This window comes from Motacilla alba, chromosome 8 (assembly GCF_015832195.1).
Source record: "Motacilla alba alba isolate MOTALB_02 chromosome 8, Motacilla_alba_V1.0_pri, whole genome shotgun sequence".
NCBI lineage: Eukaryota > Metazoa > Chordata > Aves > Passeriformes > Motacillidae > Motacilla > Motacilla alba.
In genome coordinates this window covers 30,115,925-30,124,957 of record NC_052023.1, presented here as the reverse complement: position 1 = coordinate 30,124,957, position 9,033 = coordinate 30,115,925, and the positions used below count along the sequence as shown (strand labels likewise).

Genomic DNA, 9,033 nt, shown 5'->3' with positions numbered 1-9,033 from the left:
CAACTTCCCTTGGCAAGTTTTTATTGTTGGATGCTGGTTTTATTTTTTAAATTTTCATTTCATATTCGGCTACAGTTGTGAAAATGAGTGGACAGAGGATTAATACAGAGCAAAAAGGAGGGAGTTTTTGGGGGGCAGAGGTCTAGAGGGTTGGGGATGCAGGAAGTCACAGCTATCTCTGCTTTCTCTCAGTTCCCCAGTCTGTAAAACAGGGGCAAGGAGGTCGATAACTTACATAAGAACTACTAGCACACAGCATTTTGTAAAAGCTCCCAAAAAACCTTCTGGATGGCAAAGCACAATGGGAGCACAGACAGCCTCATCACTCAGACAGCAAACTCCTACATGTGAGAACGCGAGCCGGGCGTTTGACGTAGCTGCTACCCAAATGCCAGCAGGTGACGAGCAGATGGGGCTGCCGGGCGCTTGTCTGAGGTCTGCCTGAGCAGAAGGTGGAGGGGGAGTGGAGATCTGAGAGCTGGGGCTTTTTTTTTTTTTCCCTTTATTTTTTGTTCCCCTTGTGTGTGTTGTCGAAAGCTGCCACGTGGTTCTCACCAGAGATGTAAAAATAGAAGCTGTTGGCTTGCGCGGGGCTGCGGCATGGCGCGGCTTTATCTGGGAGCTGGGATGTCATGCTCTCCTGGTTATTTATAGGTGGCAGGCATACCTTGGGAGAAGGATGAGAGGAGCAAAATGAGGAAAGTGTTTCACATGGTGGTTTTGGGCCATGCTGGTGCTCACTGGGAGCCCTGGGTTTTTTCCTAATGGGTGCCTCCACCAATCCTGCAAGGACTGTCCCATCTTCAGAGGGGCTCTTCTCTCTGGTCCATGTGTGAGACCTGCCTTGGGGACAATGTGGATATAAACACGTTAGATGATTGGCTTTAAGGCATTTACAGCATCGTGTGGCTAAAGCTGATAGGGCAAGAAACACTTATCATGTGTTGTAATTAGGAAGTAGTTGTTGAATAATAAAACAAGTTTTTTTTTGCTTGCACATCTCCAAAAACAATTTTTACAATTATAAAAATAACAACTCAAATTATAATTAAAACAAAAACAAAATTATTAACTATATTAACTAATAGTTCAACAACTATTATACACACAAAGGATGGATGGATGGATGGATGGATGGATGGATGGATGGATGGATGGATGGATGGATGGATGGATGGATGGAGCTGATGAAGAGCAGTGGAAAGGACAGAGGCAGCGAGCAGCCAGCTCGATGTGTGGTGTTTTAGGAGTGGGGATCTGCTGTTCTGTGGGTGAACCAGCAGAGTGGTGCTGTACCAGCTGCAGTCTGTAGTCCTTTCTCCTACAGCCTTTTGCTGTACCCTGAGTGGTCCCAGTCATCTTGCTCTGTGCAATTTCCCATATTTCTACTACTCCTGCAATCCCTACTACATGCCCCAGTGCAGCCCTTGGCTTGGAGGGGAATTGGAAAAATTGATTTGGTATTCAAAGCCTTGGTGGGCTGACCCTGGGGGGGTGCCAGATACCCACCAAAGCCTCTCTCTCACTCCCCTCTGCAACTGGATGGGGGAGAGAAAAAATAACAAAGGGTTCATGAGTTAAGGTCTGGGAAAGGCCACTCACCAAATACCATCACGGGCAAAAAAAGACTTGAATTAGAGATATTCATTGGATTTGTCACTAGCAGAATCAGAGCAGGATAATGAGAAGTAAAAACAGAGACTAAAAACACCTTCCGCTCCACCTTATATGCCAGGCATGATGTCACATGGTCTGGAACATCCCTTTGGTCACTTGGGGTCACTTGTCCTGGCTGTGCCTCCTCCCAGCCTCCCATGCACCCCCCTCACCATATAAATGGTGGCCATATAAAAAGCAGAAAATGCCTCAGCTCTGTTGTGAGCCCTGCCCAGCCCCAAGGAAAACATCTCTGTGTTCAGCACAGATCCAAAGCCCAGCCCTGCAGCAGCCTCTGTGAGACAAAAACTCTACCCCAGCTGAAAGCAGCACAGATGCACAGCCCTGAAATCTGGTTCCCACCACAGATCCCTCCTGTTGCTTCACCCTGCTCAGCCCTGACAAAGAAGAGACCAAGGCAAGAGGGTGAGTCTGAGAATCCAAACCCCCTCCTGGCTGCAAATGTGGAGAAACATCCTGTGCTTTCCTGGGAAGGCATCCCTGCGCATGTAGGGCTGGGAACAAAAACCAGGATCCCCTTCGGACTTCCTGAAGGGATTGTCCCACTCTGTCCCTTTCCCTGTGACACTTTGTGAGCCTTTGAGGATGAGATGCTCACAGGTCCCCAGCACTGGCATTGCTGTGATGGGGACAGGGGCCACCACACCTGGTGGTGCCTGGAATAGGAGGCAAACAATTACAGCCGGAGAGGTCATACAGCATTGTAATCCCGAAAAGAAACATTATGATTCATCATTCCTGATGTAATGTCATCTGTTTAATAAAGCTGTAACTCACTCTGGGCTCATTTTTAATGGGGCTATTTAGGTAATGGCGTTGGGTTTTCTCTTTCCCAACCTCCCCCCACTCCCATACTAAGTAGGATTTGGACTGAGCACTTGGAAAGAGCTTTTGTAGCCAAAGACTTTTTTTTTTTTTAATATTTACAATATCTTTCAGGCCATAGCTGAATGGAGTATTATTTATGTCAAATCACTACTTACCCTGAAATATGGGGGGAAGGAAAGCCAACAGCTGGATATGGTAATGAGTAAATAAACCATGTGTCTCTTTAATGATAGGGACATGAATTTGTGCCACATGGGGAAATGGCTGGCGATAAGATGCCTTTGACTGGGGCTGACCACAGAGCAAGGGCACCCCAAAATTTATGTGGCTGGAGGGCTCCCTTGGCAGCTTGCTGAGAAGAGAGATGGTCTGATGGTCTGGGGTTGGCTTTGCTGCGTGTTCCCTGTGGGGGTGTTGTCCACATGCAGGCACAGCAGCATTTGCTACCTCCAGCCTGGTAGCACAGCACGATTCTTCCCATGAAAACCTGGATTTGGTTTTTGTGGATATCTTGGAAACCTAGCGTTCTTAAAAATGCAGAAAGGTCATTTTAGGAAGAAGTGGTGGGAGAGGGAGTGGCTGTGATACCAGTCCAGAGGGAGAGGCTGTAACTGTTCTTGTGGTCTGGGATTTCTTCTGGGTGATTTTCTGTGTGTGTGGAGAGAAGCAGCTCTGGGGATGGACATTTTGAGTGCACGTTGTTTGAACACCCACAAGCGACATCAGTTGTCTGTGTCCTCTCTAGAGCAGAGGGGCAGGAGTCTTTCTGTCTCTGGGGATGTGCTACAAGGACGCAGCCAGTGAGTGTGTGATTGATGCAAACTGTTAAAGGAAAGGGGAGGTGCCAAGAGGAATTGCTGAGGACAGCATTGAAGTAGGTGTGACAACACCAAACTTCTTCATACATTCAGCTTCCTGCACCAAGGGCAAAGAGTTGTTTTCACTTTGTAGCAAACTGGGGTTTGTGTGAAGTTTTGGTGTGGGGTAAAGCTTCTACCAGTAATTATTCCAAAGCTGAGTTCCACACTCCTGGACATGTGCAAACTTGGTGGGAGCTCTCAAGGCTGAGCATCCCCTTGTGCAGTGTGGAGGGGAGACATGGGGCACCAATTCCCTGTCTCAGAGAGCTGAAGCTCCTCAGGGTGAGCACTGAGTTGCAGCCAGGTGGGCCCATTTCTCTTGAAGTCAGTTGTGTGTCTGGCTCTCTGTGCCTGTAAGAAAAAAACAGAGCTGCCAGATTGGATGGATCATTTCTGATATTGCAAACTCCTCTTGACAGTGGCCAAGAGCAGATGCTTTGGGAGTGTATGAGAGCTGGGCAGACCCCTCCCACTTTATCTACCTGGCTTTGATGTAGGGACTGTCCCAAATCAAGGAGTCTCTTAATGTCAAAAAGGACTTGACTTTCTGCATGAGAATTGCATAACCTTTTGAAATTAATGTGTTTGTTGTGCATACAGCTTATTGAAAAACCAAGTCATCCCTGTCCTCTACCACAGTCTTCATGAAAGAAAACCAGAACTGTAACTGGTTAGAGCTCCTTCTAAGATGCTTTAAATTGGTGTGAATGTGTCATTAAAAATATTGCACCTTGCCACCCATAGATTTCTTAGTTGGCAACCACACATAAAGGCCAGCAGATTTTTATTTGAGGATGTGTTGTTTTATCCACATCTTTTTGCCTAATTCAAAAAGTGAGATCACTGGTTTTAAGAAGCCAGAGATTAAAATAAAAATAACCTCAAGGCCTGTACAGCTTTTGTGGCTGGCTGCACTTTGTATTTTTCCCCAGACTTTCTAGATGGAAACTCCCTGTTGTTTATCTATCTCTCCCGTTATCATATCAGGAGCAAGAATGGAAACAAATAAGGAAACTTGGGAAAAAAACACCAAACCACAAAAAGAAAAAAAATCCAAAAAACCCCCAAAACTGTAAGAGCCTTAAAATATCCCCCACTCCAAGCAGTTCCTACTTTTGTCCCATCCGGTGGTAATTTATGGCAGTGGAATTAGACAGATGCAGGAGCCAGCCTTCTGCTCTTTGGAGGAGCCAGGAAAGGCTGGGAAGGTGAGTCCTGTCTGGAGGAGAAGGGTGGTTTGTGTGCTCTAGGGTCACCATGCTTCCTGCAGGTTCCTCCACTGTTTCTTTACAGGCTGGGTGTCCCGTGTGACTGCTGCTGAGCTGCATCCTGTTTGGACCATGAGATTTGGTGCTCCATGGACCTGAAAGGAAGGTCAGTGGATGTCACATGAAGGTGCTTGGACTCCCGCCCAGCCTTAGGAGGTGAGCTGATATCTGGTGATGAAATGGTTGGTGGGGTATCATATGCTACAGCTCTGGGAGAGGTCATGGATTTAATATTCCTTTCTTCTGCTTCCTTCTTCATGCTGGTCCTTCACCAAATGTGAGTGATAGTTTTCATCTGCCTTTTGAATAGTTTTAGATCTGACATGTTCAACAGCTGAGACTTTGGTAGGGGATTATTGCCCATTTCCCTGTAGACCTTCAAAATGTTCTTTGCTCTTGGTCTTACTCGATGTAGCTTGGCCTGGACACCTGTGCTCATGTCAGACACCACCTAATTCCACCCACAGGTTTGGTTTGGCTCTTTGGAACAGAGGGCTGCTCTTCATTACTCCAACCCTGTGTAAGCAGCTGCTATGGCTGAACATCTTTGGTGCAGTAAGAGGAAATTGTTTCTGCCTGCCTTTCATGTCTGTACGATCACTTGAGGAGCCCATGCTGCGAACTGCCAGGGCTGTGCTCACATGGCTTAGAGAGGGAACCCAAACCAGCATGTGTCTACTAAAACAAATACCAAAAATCTCATCTCATGAATGCTGTCGAGAATGTGAAATTTGTGGGTAAATCATAATGTGGTTCATGGGGTCAGCAGAGGAGGATAAACCTGCCACTTACAGATGTTCCAGGCAATAAAAAGGGACCATAAAGAAAAGTCCCTTGTTGCCAGGCAAAGCCACAAGCGCAGAATTGAGCCGTGCCTGAGGCCTCCCGCTTTCCTGGGAAGCAGGGAAGGGGTTAAGCGTGGAGCCGAGCACTCAGCTTGCTCTGTATTATGTCCAGGTGGCATGACGTGTGAACAGACGAAAGATAAAAATCACAGCGGATAAAATCACAGAGGAAATGGCTCTGTCTGAGCCCAGATCACGACGCCTTGTGCTGACCCCACAACCTGAGCTCCATCAGTCAAGTTGTCCTTCCCTTGACTTCTCACCCCATGCTCTGCTGCTGCTGCTACTCCATAAAAGAGGAGGGTGGTGGGAGGAGGGGAGAGGCGGCTCAGCCCGATGACTAAGAGGGTCTGAGGACACAGGTCAAGTTCTTTCTGCTGGAGTCTGGAAGGGAAAGCTGAGTACTCTACCAGACCCTGCTATAAAATGTTCTTCCCCATAAAAGGACTGAAAAGTAACTGGGAGGCGAGTGTGGTCCTGTCCTGCCTTGGCTGGGGATGGGGGTGGTGGAGCAGAGCCAGGCTGTCCCAGAGCCATGGAGCAGTAGCAGTGTCAGGGCCTGGGGCTTTGCTTGGGAAGGTGTCAGGTCTGTGACTTGTCTGTCAGTGGGTCCCTTCCCACCCAGCTCTGCTGACAGGAGGCCAGGGAAGAGACCAAACCACCCTGGGAAAGGATGTTGCTGCTGTGCCCTTGGTGCTTGGTCACCTTCGAGAAAGAAACAAAGTCTTTGAGGGCTTGGATCAACTCTGTGGGCATCTCTGGGGGGAATGAATCTCCTCAGTCTCCTTCATCGGAGACAGGTGGCATTGATGACAGAAATGGTGTGCCACTGTCCCAGAGCCAGGCAGCCACAGCTGTGGGGACGGGCACTCTCCAAGCTTTGCTCTCAAAGGAGCCATGTTCGCCACAAGGGCCGGAGGATGCTGGAATTTGCTCCCTTTGTCTGATCCAAAAGTGTCTAGTTTTGGGGAAGGCCTTCTGGGCATGCTGCATAAGACATCTGTTTTACAGGGTGTTTAGGACGGGGCTCAACTCAGCCTTCCCAAAACTGGGAAAGGCTGGGAAGTGGTTCCCAGTAGTAGCTGGCTGAGTTCCCCTGCCCTAATTATCTTTTGCAGCCCTGGGATTTGAGTGTGTTACCAATGACACTGTGCTGGGGCAATAAGAAGTGGGAGGAGTTTTTAGGTCATTAGGCTGTAAATTTCTCTGTACATTAAAAAAAAAAAAAAAAAGGTGCTTTGCCTGTGGTATAAAGATGCAGGAAACCACAGCTCTGGTGGCTTCATGCCTGTATGGCAACTTGTATTTTCAATTCACCTTTACCCAGTTCCCTGTCTATTTTAGTTTAGTTTAACCCAGCAGAATTTAATTGGAATTTTTGCACCAGAATGACCAAGCTAGTTTAGAGCTGGCACTCCCTGAGCTGCAGGTGGGCTTTGTTGATAGAGATGCCTGCAGAGGTACTGGAGACTGTCGCTGTCCCTGAGTTGCTGGGAACAGAGCTATGGCAGGAAAGTGCTTGGGCATCAGGTGCTGGGAGTCCTTCAGGCAAAAGGGGAGTGTGGTTGAGCTTGGCTTAAGTGTCTGCTGAGTCTGCTGCACTGTCAGTGTGAAAATGATGCCAAAGGACCCAGTGCTCTGAGGTCAACAATATCTCATGATGACCCACCCCAGGGCTGGGTGCACCAGTGGTGATACTAGGGGAAGGTGAAGGTTTAAAAATCCCACTCCTTTTTGAAGCACTGCTCCCCCGAGGCTGTGACTGCAATCATTGCCTGCTCAGAGGGGCAGGGTGGGCACCTCCAGACAGAGACATGACCTAGAACAAGGAGGATGATGATGTACCCATTAGATAGTGATTTAGAGCTTAATGAGCATCACGCCTCTGCCTCCCCTTGCTGTGAGGAAGGTCAGGGTATGATGACCAGGCCCTGTCTATGAGCAAAGGTGTGTCTTGGCTTGACAGCATCTCTCGTGCCTTGACAGCATGTGTGGTTCAGAAAGTGTAAGCAGTTGTTGAGAAGACCGAGACTTCCCTGTCCTGGCCAGGAAGGGCTATCCCAGGAGCACAGGCTTCAGCAAGGACGTGGGGAATGTCCACACAAATATACACAACTTTTTTGGGAGGCAAGGTGCTTTTCTGTGAGCAAAGACACTTCTGTGTGAGGCACAAGGGGCAGCTGCATTTGGGGTTCACAGCAGACTCTGCAGGTTGTGAGCAGGCAGGACAGCAGCTCATCTGTGTGTGTCTGCTCCTGGAGAGGTTAGAGAGTATCACCACTCCTCCTCCCCAGGGAAAGCAGCTCCGTGGCACGACCTCCCACCTGGGGAAACAAGATCAGCAAATGACTCCTAAGTAGCATGTCCATCACTGTCAAATTGACCACGGATGTCAAGCGTGAACTGGCTGTCCCTGCGGCGTGGCCGGAGCCAGCCCCTTAGCTGGCTGAGCCGAGCTGTGCTGACTCCCTGTGATAGCATTTTAATGTGAGGGATGACAGAGGCCTCCAAGTTAATGTCTGCAGAGAGGTGACAGTTTTGAATGTCAGCCAAAGTGGAAGGCCTGCCTGGAATTTTGCAGAGAGGGAAGAGGATGGGCGTGAAATTAGCCCAGGCAACCGTGTCTGCCGGCAGCCTCGCGGCACTGATACCTGGTGCTCCCAAAAGCTGGCAGCATGAGCAGAGCGTTCCCCTCGGACCTCTAAGGGCCACCTACATGTGGCTCTTCCCAGGAGCGTCTCCAAGGGCTGAAGAAGGGAATTTGAGGCTGGAGCTCCCCATTGCACTCTTGCAAGGACCATGGGGATGTGGAGATGGAGGCAGAAATGCCACGCCAGTGATAGGAGGTGGAGATGAGATGGGAGCCAAGCTGGTGTCTGCCCACCATTATTAAAAACAACTAGTGCATGTATTTAGATGAAGCCTGGCTCTCAGGAGCTTGGCTGGCTGCCTGAACAGCCCCATGGAGTCCCACAAGGAAGGCACTCCTGGTGATTAAAATCTGATGGCAAAGAGCATGCGAGTAATTCCTAAACAGCTCATTCACGAGAGGGAGCGAAAGCCTCATGATGCTCCTTGTGCAGATGAGGAAATGGCCAGTACAAATCAGCCCATTCCAAATGAACAGGTATTCCTGTCCCCTTCCCCAGCCTAGGACCAGGGAGCTCACTTTGCTGTGGCTCAGTTTCCCTCCTCTCCATAGGAATAAAGTCCGGGTTTCTTTATGGAGATATGTTGGAGAAAATAAATGGCTTCAGGGTTGCAAAGGGCCTGAAGACTGCAGGTGGGAGGCATTCCTGAAAGGAGACGAAAGCAATGACAAGATACTGAGCACAGCCAAGAGCTAGGCTGGATTTATTAAAGAAAAAATGAGGGAGACATCTGTGGTCAGCTTGATAAATTGTCTCCCCCTCAAAGCCGTGTTTCTGTGTTATTGTTCGCCTGTGATGGGATCTTGACAAACTCTTCCCTGGGCTCAGGGGCTAATTGCTGAGTTCACAGAGTTGCAGATGGTCTTCTATGCTGTCATCTGAGCTGGCACTGGGCTGAACCGGC

The 9,033-nt window shown here is 48.9% G+C and overlaps 1 long non-coding RNA gene across 1 annotated transcript in view; it reads left to right on the top strand.

The window, feature by feature from the left end:
• The first annotated feature begins 1,907 nt into the window (after window positions 1–1,907).
• Window positions 1,908–9,033, top strand: part of LOC119704247 — a 30,473-nt gene continuing 23,347 nt past the window's right edge. The window contains exons 1-2 of the long non-coding RNA XR_005257885.1: window positions 1,908–2,082; window positions 4,659–4,789. This is a non-coding gene — a long non-coding RNA (uncharacterized LOC119704247). The remainder of the gene's footprint in view (window positions 2,083–4,658; window positions 4,790–9,033) is intronic.